Source organism: Triturus cristatus, chromosome 6, assembly GCF_964204655.1.
Source record: "Triturus cristatus chromosome 6, aTriCri1.1, whole genome shotgun sequence".
NCBI classification, from domain to species: Eukaryota; Metazoa; Chordata; class Amphibia; order Caudata; family Salamandridae; genus Triturus; species Triturus cristatus.
The window spans coordinates 1511458435-1511470796 of NC_140589.1; positions in this window are offsets into that span (position 1 = coordinate 1511458435).

The following is a 12362-nucleotide window of genomic DNA, read 5'->3' on the forward strand; positions in this document are numbered from 1 at the left end:
TCTGCGTGGATCCACAAATTTCCACCCACCCCGCGTTCCCCAAAGTCCTACGAGAAAAATGGTACCTCACTTGTGCGGGTCGGCCTAGTGCCCGCGACAGGAAACGGCGCAAAACGCAACGTGGTCACACCTCAATTTTGCGGTGAAAAATGACCCTTTTTTGGCAAAGTGACTAGCTGTAGTTTTTTAACCCTAGCCCTGCCGGCACCTAGGGAAACCTAGCAAACCTATACATTTTTGAAAACTAGACACCCAGGGGAATCCAGGATGGGGTGACTTGACTGCCTCCCACCATGGTCTGTTACCCAGAATCCCTTGCAAACGTAAAAAATTGACAAAAAAAACACATTTTCCCCACATTTCTGTGATGGAAAGTTCTGGAATCTGCGTGGATCCACAAATTTCCACCCACCTCGCGTTCCCCAAAGTCCTACGAGAAAAATGGTACCTCACTTGTGCGGGTCGGCCTAGTGCCCGCAACAGGAAACGGCGCAAAACGCAACGTGGTCACACCTCAATTTTGCAGTGAAAAATGACCCTTTTTTGGCAAAGTGACTAGCTGTAGTTTTTTAACCCTAGCCCTGCCGGCACCTAGGGAAACCTAGCAAACCTATACATTTTTCAAAACTAGACACCCAGGGGAATCCAGGATGGGGTGACTTGACTGCCTCCCACCATGGTCTGTTACCCAGAATACCTTGCAAACGTAAAAAATTGACAAAAAAAACACATTTTCCCCACATTTCTCTGACTGAAAGTTCTGGAATCTGTGTGGATCCACAAATTTCCACCCACCCTGCGTTCCCCAAAGTCCTACAAGAAAAATGGTACCTCAATTGTGCGGGTCGGCCTAGTGCCCGCGACAGGAAACGGCGCAAAACGCAATGTGGTAACACCTCAATTTTGCAGTGAAAAATGACCCTTTTTTGGCAAAGTGACTAGCTGTAGTTTTTGAACCCTAGCCCTGCCGGCACCTAGGGAAACATAGCAAACCTATACATTTTTGAAAATAGACACCCAGGGGAATCCAGGATGGGGTGACTTGACTGCCTCCCACCATGGTCTGTTACCCAGAATCCCTTGCAAACGTAAAAAATTGACAAAAAACCCACATTTTCCCCACATTTCTGTGATGGAAAGTTCTGGAATCTGCGTGGATCCATAAATTTCCACCCACCCCGCGTTCCCCAAAGTCCTGCAAGAAAAATGGTACCTCACTTATGCGGGTCGGCCTAGTGCCCGCGACAGGAAACGGCGCAAATCGCAACGTGGTCACACCTTAGTTTTGCAGTGAAAAATGACCCTTTTTTGGCTAAGTGACTAGCTGTAGTTTTTGACCCCTAGCCCTGCCGGCACCTAGGGAAACCTAGCAAACCTATACGTTTTTTAAAAATAGACACCCAGGGGAATCCAGGATGGGGTGACTTGACTGCCTCCCACCATGGTCTGTTACCCAGAATACCTTGCAAACGTAAAAAATTGACAAAAAAAACACATTTGCCCCACATTTCTGTAACTGAAAGTTCTGGAATCTGTGTGGATCCACAAATTTCCACCCACCCTGCGTTCCCCAAAGTCCTACGAGAAAAATGGTACCTCACTTGTGTGGGTCGGCCTAGTGCCCGCGACAGGAAACGGCGCAAAACGCAATGTGGTAACACCTCAATTTTGCAGTGAAAAATGACCCTTTTTTGGCAAAGTGACTAGCTGTAGTTTTTGAACCCTAGCCCTGCCGGCACCTAAGGAAACATAGCAAACCTATACATTTTTGAAAAATAGACACCCAGGGGAATCCAGGATGGGGTGACTTGACTGCCTCCCACCATGGTCTGTTACCCAGAATCCCTTGCAAATGTAAAAAATTGACAAAACCCACATTTTCCCCACATTTCTGTGATGGAAAGTTCTGGAATCTGCGTGGATCCATAAATTTCTACCCACCCCGCGTTCCCCAAAGTCCTGCAAGAAAAATGGTACCTCACTTGTGCGGGTCGGCCTAGTGCCCGCGACAGGAAACGGCGCAAATCGCAACGTGGTCACACCTTAATTTTGCAGTGAAAAATGACCCTTTTTTGGCTAAGTGACTAGCTGTAGTTTTTGAACCCTAGTTCTGCCGGCACATAGGGAAACCTACCAAACCCATGCATTTCTATAAACTAGACATCCGGCGGCTTCCAGGGAGGTAAGGCTTGCATGGATCCCCCAATGTTTCCTTACCCAGAATCCCCTGCAATCCTCAATTTTAGCTGAAAAAATCACTTTTTTCACACATTTTGGTGTGGGAAAGTTGTGGCATCACCGGGCTCACACAAATTTACCACCACCCAGTGTTTCCCCAGGTCTCCCGGTAAAAATGGTGCCTCACTTGTGTGGGAGGCCCAAGTACCCGTGGCAGGCAAGGGGCCAAAACGTAGTGAGGCGACATCAAAATGGCCTATCGCAAAACCACCTGGTTTTGCAAGGGGGGTCACTTGGGTTTTTGGCCCGGTGCTCGGCGGCCACCTAGGGAAACCTACCAAACCCATGCATTTCTGAAAACTAGACACCCTGAGGCTCCCAGGGAGGTATGGCTTGAGTGGATCCCCCAACGTTTCCTTACCCAGAATCCCCTGCAAACCTTAATTTTAGCTGAAAAAATCACTTTTTTCACACATTTTGGTGTGGGGGAGTTGTGGCATCACCGGGCTCACAGAAAATTAACACCACCCAGCGTTCCCCCAGGTCTCCTGGTAAAAATGGTGCCTCACTTGTGTGGGAGGCCCAAGTACCCGCAACAGGCAAGGTCCCAAAACGTAGTGAGGCGACATCAAAATGGCCTATTGCAAAACCACCTGGTTTTGCATGGGGGGTCACTTGGGTTTTTGGCCCGGTGCTCGGCGGCCATCTAGGGAAACCTACCAAACCCATGCATTTCTGAAAACTAGACACCCGGCGGCTTCCAGGGAGGTATGGCTTGCGTGGATGCCCCAACGTTTTCTTACCCAGAGACCCCTGCAAACCTCAATTTTAGCTGAAAAAATCACATTTTTCACACATTTTGGTGTGGGAAAGTTGTGGCATCACCGGGCTCACACAAATTTACCACCACCCAGCATTCCCCCAGGATTCCCGGTAAAAATGGTGCCTCACTTGCATGGGAGGCCCAAGTACTCGCGGCAGGTAAGGGCCCAAAACGTAGTGAGGCGACATCAAGATGGCCTATCGCAAAACCACCTGGTTTTGCAAGGGGGGTCACTTGGGTTTTTGGCCCGGTGCTCGGCGGCCATCTAGGGAAACCTACCAAACCCATGCATTTCTGAAAACTAGACACCCGGCAGCTTCCAGGGAGGTATGGCTTGCGTGGATCCCCCAATGTTTCCTTACCCAGAATCCCCTGCAAACCTCAATTTTAGCTGAAAAAATCACTTTTTTCACACATTTTGGTGTGGGAAAGTTGTGGCATCACCGGGCTCACACAAATTTACCACCACCCAGCGTTCCCCCAGGTCTCCCGGTAAAAATGGTGCCTCACTTGTGTGGGAGGCCCAAGTACCCGCGGCAGGCAAGGGCCCAAAACATAGTGAGGCGACATCAAAATGGCCTATTGCAAAACCACCTGGTTTTGCAAGGGGGGTCACTTGGGTTTTTGGCTCGGTGCTCGGCGGCCATCTAGGGAAACCTACCAAACCCATGCATTTCTGAAAACTAGACACCCGGCGGCTTCCAGGGAGGTATGGCTTGCGTGGATCCCCCAATGTTTCCTTACCCAGAAGAATCCCTTGCAAACCTCAATTTTAGCTGAAAAAATCACTTTTTTCACACATTTTGGTGTGGGAAAGTTGTGGCATCACCGGGCTCACACAAATTTACCACCACCCAGCGTTCCCCCAGGTCTCCCGGTAAAAATGGTGCCTCACTTGCGTGGGAGGCCCAAGTACCCGCGGCAGGCAAGGGCCCAAAACATAGTGAGGCGACATCAAAATGGCCTATCGCAAAACCACCTGGTTTCGGGAAACCCAAACAATTTTCTCAGTCACTCCAAAAGTGGACGGACAACCATGGAGGTTAATCCTGGATTCCTTACCGGTGTACACCCTGAAATTAGAGACATATCCAGTCCTACTATCACACAGCATATACAGCTTTATTCCATAGCGTGCCCTCTTACTAGGAATGTATTGCCTAAAAACCAAGCGGCCCTTGAACAACACCAAAGACTCATCCACTGCAATTTCTTTCCCAGGAGCATAAATCTCAGAAAATCGATCAACAAAGTGATCAAGGACAGGCCTAATCTTAAAAAGATGGTCACACTCAGGGTGATCTCGTGGCAACGCTAAACCATTATCAACAAAATGCATCATCCGAAGCAGAGGCAAATACCTGTCACGACTCATGACTGCCGGAAAAATAGACGTTGCCATCAAGGGACTGCTAGACCAATATGAAGACATTGATGGCTTCCTTAGCAAGCCCATCAAAAAAGTTAAACCCAAGAACTTCTTCATCTCTTCAAGATTTGTGGGAGTCCACCGGGTAGCTCTAGAGTGTGGCTTAAGACTGGCACTGTTGTCCCTCAAAAACTGTTCGGCATACAAATTAGTCTGCTCAACAATCTCTGCCAAAAACACATCGTCCATAAACAACTGAAAAAAAATTACCGGCAAAAAGTTTTCAGTATTCACTCTAGACCCTGGAACACCAGTAAACTCTGGCAATGCCGGCTGCACCATGCCAGGGGCAACCCAGAGGTCATCACTTTCAAAGGGAAGCCTTGCAGCCCCAGCCTGCAGCCCAGATGCCTCTTGCCGCACTACACCAACGGGAAGACTTGCAGCCGCAGGCTGCAGCCCAGAAGCCTCTTGCCGCACTACACCAACGGGAAGCCTTGCAGCCCCAGGCTGCAGCCCAGATGCCTCTTGCCGCACTATCGGCACATCAGTCTCCTCCTCTAACACAGGCACTTCATCCGCACTAAGAGTATCTTCTTCATCCGATGACTCCATACGGAGAGAAAACTCACTGCCAGAATCGTCCCCTGCCTCCTCTCCCTCAGATGCAGAGTCAGACTCTGAACCATGGTCAGAGGAAGACTCAAACAGCAAACCAACAACCTGCTGAGCAGTAATCCTGCGGCTAGCCATTATACTTACTAAGATAGAAGACTGCACAAACAAGTCAACAACAACCAACAATGTGCAAACCAAGTAAGTAAAGAAATGTGTACCTTTATCACAAAGATCAATGTACTCAAAAACTATACAATTCAATTAAAAGAGACAGCTGCACTCACCAGAAACCAACTCTGCAGTGACACAGCAAAAACCAACGATATCCAACTAGAAAGAAGAAAAAAAAACAAATTACTCACAAGACAACAAAATACACATCGAGCACCAATGAAAAAAGTTTTTGACACTCAAAAACCAAACATACTGCTATTATTACACCATTTGCAAAAAAAATTCATGCAGAGAAATCAAACACATTTACATTGTACAAAAAAAAGTCTCTCACCAAACTACGCAAACAGCAGAACCACCAGTAACAAAACGGCAAACTGAAAAGAGCAAAAGCCTTCACCTAGAACAAAAAAGTAAAAAAAAAAACATTACAATTGCAATTCACAAAAAATATAACAATAAACATTATAACATGCTATGTTACTACCCAAATGGTCAATCGGGTTGTGTGCCAGGTGGGGCAGAAAACAGCAGGAAAAAAAAAGGCTACTCTGTCCCGGGGCGGGTGGGCAAAATACATATTATAAAAATTGCACCCTGGAAGCGACCCTTGCCCAAGGGGTCACTTCCATTTTTATTTACACTAATTCCCTGGTGTCTAGTGGGCTTTTCTGCCCCCCCCCGGGGCCAGAAATGGCTACCAAAAGACCGATCTGCCCCCAGGGGGGGCAGAAAAGTCTTGAAAAATATTTGGGCCCCCAGGAAGCGACCCTTGCCCAAGGGGCCACTTCCTTTACTCAAAAAAGCACATCCCTGGTGTCTAGTGGGCTTTTCTGCCCACCCTGGGAGCAGAAACGGCTACATAAACAACCGATCTGCCCCCAGAGGGGGACAGAAAAGTCTTACAAAAAAAATGGGGGCCCAGGAAACGACCCTTGCCCAAGGGGTCGCTTCCTACAACAACACACACATCCCTGGTGTCTAGTGGGCTTTTCTGCCCCCCTCTGGGAATGGATACGGCATCAAAATGAAACCGATCTGCCCCCAGAGGGGGAAGAAAAGTCTCACCAAAAAAATGGGGGCCCAGGAAGCGACCCTTGCCTAAGGGGTCGCTTCCTAATACTAAAAAAGACATCCCTGGTGTCTAGTGGGCTTTTCTGCCCCCCCCTCCCCGGGAGCAGAAACGGCAAATTATAAGACCGATCTGCCCCCAGGGGGGGCAGAAAAGTCTTATAAAAAATAATCACCCCCAGGAAGCGACCCTTGCCTAAGGGGTCGCTAACTTATACTAAAAAAAGACGTCCCTGGTGTCTAGTGGGCTTTTCTGCCCCCCTGGGAGCAGAAACGGCAAATTATAAGACCGATCTGGCAGAAAAGTCTTATAAAAAATAATCACCCCCAGGAAGCGACCCTTGCCTAAGGGGTCGCTTCCGAAAAAACAAAAACACATCCCTGGTGTCTAGTGGGGCATCCCTGCTCCACGATCGCGACGCTGTGCACGATCGTGGAGCAGGAATGCCCAGCATTGAGACATCAGGGGAGAGGAAATACTCTTTCCTCTCCCCCGATGCCTCAAGGCATCCCAATTCCCATCCCCCCCCGCCACACCGGAGCGAAACACCTACCTGCTCCGTTGGACGCGCTGGAAGAAATGAATTCCAGCGCGTCCAACGCTTCCTGATGACGTTGGCGCGCGCTGTGCATGCTGACGTCATGGGGAAGCGCGGGGGGGCTCGGGGGTGGCAGCAGAAACTCTTCCGCTGCCATCCCCCTCTGTGGGGGCAGGATCAATGCCCCAGGGGGGAGCGCCAGCGCTTCCCCCAGGGGCTGTGCTCATGACGGAGCGGTTCCGTCATAAGCACAGCCCAACCGATGCTCATGACGGAACCGCTCCGTCATGAGCATCGAAGGGGTTAAAACTTGTCATGTTGTCAAGTTTTAATAGCATTAGAAGCCAGTCTTTGCTTATGCTTTGATTAAATGAGTCAGGCTTTGACACAAAAGTGCAGTCCTGAAATATGAAGATTGTGTGCAGTTCCCTTACCACTTCCACAGTAGTGAATGATTTTTGGTAAACTCCTGGGTATAGTGGTTGTTGTCTAGAATCACACTGTGAGTCTTTGTGCATTTAGGAACCACTGTGAGAGAAGCATTTGGTAACATCGTGTATTTGCTGACAGATAACTAATTTAAAACCTCTCATGTTGTCAAGTTTTAGTAGCATTAGAAGCTAGTCTTTGCTTATGCGTTGATAAAATGAGTCAGGGTTTGACACTAAGGTGCAGTACCATGTACTATTCTGTTCACTGTTTTAGAACTGAAAATTTAAAAGTTTTACCTAAGCACTGTCCTAGAAGTAGTCTGATTATTTAGTCAGTTTCTAAGTACCAAATAGATTGCTTCAAATGTCTATGCAGTATTCATGTAGTGTTCTAACATACTATACACTTGTCTTTTACACCTTTAATTCCCTGGTCAGTATCCATACACTTCCAGGAAACATCCTGCCACTTCCTTTGCAGTCCTCTAGAGATCCATTCAACAGCATGTACTAATCCATTCACTGCGCCAAAGCCCAAACACTTATAAATTCACCAAGACACTTTCTTTCCAGTACTCTAATGATTCAGTCACTGCCTAAGTATTCATTCGCCGAGCCCGGTCTTAGCACATGGACTTCTTCAAACCCCTATCCACTATGCATGCAGTCCTCTAACCACCTACACACTTGGCTTTCACACCTTCAATTCCCTAGTCAGTATCCATACACAGTCAGTGTCTGTTCACTTCCAGCAAACACCCTGTCACTGCCGTTGCACTCCTCTAGTGACCCATTCAGCATCATGTACTAATCCATTCACTGCGCCAAACCCTCATAAATTCACCCAGGCACTCTCCTTGCAGTACTCTAATCATTCAGTCAGTACCCAAGTACTCATCCAGTGACCCAGGCCTTAGTATATGGACTGCTTCAAACCCTTATCCACTATGCATGCAGTCCTCTAACCACCTACACAATTGTCTTTCACACCTTCAATTCCCTAGTCAGTATCCATACACTTCCAGGAAATACCCTGTCACTCCCTTTGCAGTCCTCTAGTGACCCATTCACCACCATGTACTAATCCATTCACTGTGCTAAAACCCAAACACTTATAAATTCACCAAGATGCTATATTTGCAGTACTCTAATCATTCAGTCAGTGCCTAAGTATTCATACACTGAGCCAGGCCTTAGCACATGGACTGCTTCAAACCCCTATGCACTATGCATGCAGTCTTCTAACCACCTAGACACTTGTCTTTCACACTTTCAATTTCCTAGTCAGTATCCATACAGTCCAGCACCTGTCACTGCCTTTGCACTCCTCTAGTGACCCAATCAGTACCAAGTACTAATCCATTCCCTGTGCGAAAAGCCTAGCACTTATAAATTCACCTAGGCACTCTCCTTGCTGTACTCTAATCATTCAGTCAGTACCCAAGTAGTCAAGCAGTGAGCCAGGCCTTAGCACATGGACTGCTTTAAATGCCTATGCAGTATGGATGCAGTCCTCTAATCACCTACACAGTTGTGTTTCACACCTTCTATTCCCTAGTTAGTATTTATACTCTTCTAGCAAACACCCTATCACTCACCCAGTGTGTCTCCTTATAGTACTGTAATCATTTAGTCAGTTAGCATGTAGTCTTTTAGTGAGGTAGGCTTTAGGGCATAAACTGCTTCAAAGAAGTGTGCACTATGCATGTAGTGTTTTAACAATCGTCACACTTGTGGTTCAGGGCTATAGTTTCTTAGTCAGTTTTTATATAAAATGTGTTTGTACAGTAATGGAATAGTATAAATTTGAAAGTTATTAATATACATTTATTTGTGATTCTTTTTTACAGATACAGAACAGGAGTGTTTCTCATCTGTTTGCACTCTTCTTGTGCAAGATTGTTTGGAAAAAGGATCCTTAGGTGTTTCATCATACTTGCTGTGCCGCACGAGTATTTTTTGTTAGGATCCCCTCGTAACAGAACTCTTTGGAAAATCTTGCGAGTGACGAAGGTGGCATTGGTCTTTGTTTGCCCCTTGGGAAAAGTAAAAAATGTCCTCATCACTGAAGAAAAACGTTGTGGGCGTGGTGCTTTCTGCAAAACATTTTCCTCAGATTCGGTAAATATTTTAAAGCGGCAGCATTTACAGTTTTTGTAAGTTAAACTTATAAAATTTTGTTAGCTGTATGCATTTTATATATCTGTGATTTGTTTCTTGTGGTATTTTGTTGAGAATACCATGTTGTTTTTTTTTTAACAATCTTTCTGATTTTCCAGGTCTGTCGTCGACATCCATGGTCCCCACAGGAGTGTTCCGCCTTGTTGTTTTGTATTATTGTTGTTACATTTTGTTTATTAGTTTATTGTTCATATATATGTTAATAAAAAAATCAAGTTTGAAAATAGTTTATCGTTTATATATTTATTATTATAAAAAATAAAGTTTGGGTTGTTCTCTTAACTGCTGTGTGACTCTTTCTTGTTCTTATTACTGTTATTTGATGAAGTCCACCATGGTGTTAAATTTTGGGGCACTTATCGCTGGAATACTGGTGATATCTGCAGTTTGCACCAACTTCTGAATAGTGAGTTAGATTTATCTCAACTTTACTTCCGTTAAAGTGCTGATAAGGAAATGGAGAGTAGCCGTTCCCGTGCAAAAAGACACGAGGTGCACCTTTCTGATTTATTCAAAATACTAAAATCCAGTATTGAATTGCACTGAGGTATTGGCTGCACTTACAGTGTACACACAGAATCTATTAAGAAATCTCATTGTATTCATATTGATTGGGAATAGTGCGTCAGGTGCTATATCTTGACGAGATACACTGCACAGTTCGTATATTGTTCTGCACATGAAAAAAATCACATCACAACTTTCACACCAATTGCAATGCGAAACAAATTCCGGCGATAAGACACGTTAGCACCAGGGATTTTACACCTGCTTTCTGCTGGTGTTAAGCAGGACAACTACCTGCACCATGAAAGGGAACACAGCCAAGAGCCACACCAGAACACCCACAGGTGCCATAGAGTCAAAGAGCATGATACAGGGATACCCATGAGGGCCAGAAGACTCATCTCAACAACTCCAGGACCGCCAATGCCCCCCAAACCCACATCTTAGTAAGTGTGTCCCTGTGGTCATTGTCTTAGCATGATAGGCACGAGCCCTGCAACATCACAGTGTGCTGTCACCTCAGCGTTGGCAGTGAGCCTGGATGTGTAGCTATGCATGCATCCTCCTGCATGCACAACTGGCGTGTGCTGGTCTGGGGTTCACAGGTCAGTGCAGGGGTGTGCCTATCTGGCAAGGGGAACGGGGTGTCTCAAACATGTCCGTGTACAGGAAGTGCGGTAAGTGTGTCTCTGTGTTCTGGTGTGGCCTGCTACAAGAGGCACAGCAGTCGATGTTGTAAATTGGCATGCACCACCTCCAAACGGCACTGTGATGTTGTAGTTGGAATGTAGCAGGACATGCGCAAATAGGCATTACAATGGTGTGCCGTACGAGTGCACGAGATACAACAGCGCACCGTACAAAAGTGTGGGGGCTCATGAGAGGGAGGAGCAGCCGTTTGGCAACATAACACACAGTGAACTCGACCATGTGCCACATGCTGGGCATCTCATCCATGATGACCACGGTCGCAGACATCCCACAACACCAGCGACTGGCCTTTGTACACATCCTGTATGAATGCAGCGTGGTTTTCACTTCTATGCTCGTTCAGTGGTGTGATGTTGGTGGGTTGTGTGACTTGTGCTCCTTGTTGGTGTGTTTCATTTTGGCCATTGTTAGTTTATATGTGTGTTGTACTTAATTGTGCATGTGTGCCATTCTGCCAATCTCCCCCCTCCCCCCACTCCCTGCTTCTTCCTCTTCCTAGTGCTGTTGTGCCTATAATTTTGTTGCTGCACACATAAATACATGTAAACAATAAATTAGAATAGTTCCTTGATTCTTTTAGGTTTCAAAACTTCTCTATTGGTTTCTTTTTAATTTTCCATATGAACCGTTTTTTTTAATATTCAACAACACATAGAAGTCAGAAGTGCAACGTATTCTATCAACACACTCTCTACAACATTCTACAACACTTGCAGGTTAAAAGTTCATCAATTTTTTAAAACTTATCGATATTTTTTTGTAACATTTTCTTGAACATTTAACGACACGTGCAGGTTAAAAGTTGACGATTGTTTTAAGTTCGAACAGTGCCTTCCAAATGCAAGTAGCAGGTGTGGCTGAGCTGAGCAAATTTTATCCTATGATATGTACTCCACGTTGAAACTGCTTTTTCTTAACCAATCACAAAGATGCTTTTCCACAAAACTAATGTGCACCCTACTTTTAAAAAAGAATGCTTTTCATGATATCTTTAGAGATAAGTTATAGATAGGAATTAGCATTTAAAAAACCTTTGAAATTCACTGAAAAAACCATAGGTTTCATGCACGTTATAGTTAGGAATTGGCATTTAAAAAACCTTTGAAATTCACTGAAAAAACCATAGGTTTAAGGCACGTTATAGTTAGGAATTAGCATTTAAAAAACCTTAGAAATTCACGGAAAAAACCATAGGTTTCAGGGGTGTTATAAATAGCTGGACATTTCCCTCGTACAAAACCCTAGAAATTCCCCTGTTATAGTTAGTTCAGCTAACTATAACTCGCGCCCCCGCAATGCACTGCTGATGACGTCACATATTACATCACTCATGACATGGTCAGTGACATTGCACTCAGTGATACTGCCAAAGAAAGAAAATCAAATCATCCCTTTCATATTTAACTTTTGTTATTCCACTTGTCAATGGTTGTTTACCCTTTCTTGCACTTCTGTGAAGAAGCCCATTCTGGTAGTGTTTTTGTGTGCATTCGCAACTTCTTAGCAACCCTTGGTGTGGCCCCGTGTAAGTTTGTGACAAATTCATAAATATGTACTAGAGTCCAAAAACATATATAGCTTTATACTCTTAATACTTTACAACTACACAACACTTCATAAGAAATTAATCTTTAGTAAAATAAACCCTGATTCGTAAATTATGAGTCTAAATCAGTCTAATTTGAACAAACAGACTAGACACTATTTAATGCCCTTGTCCGACACTCTCTCACCAGAGTTTCCATAGCAACCCACTTTGT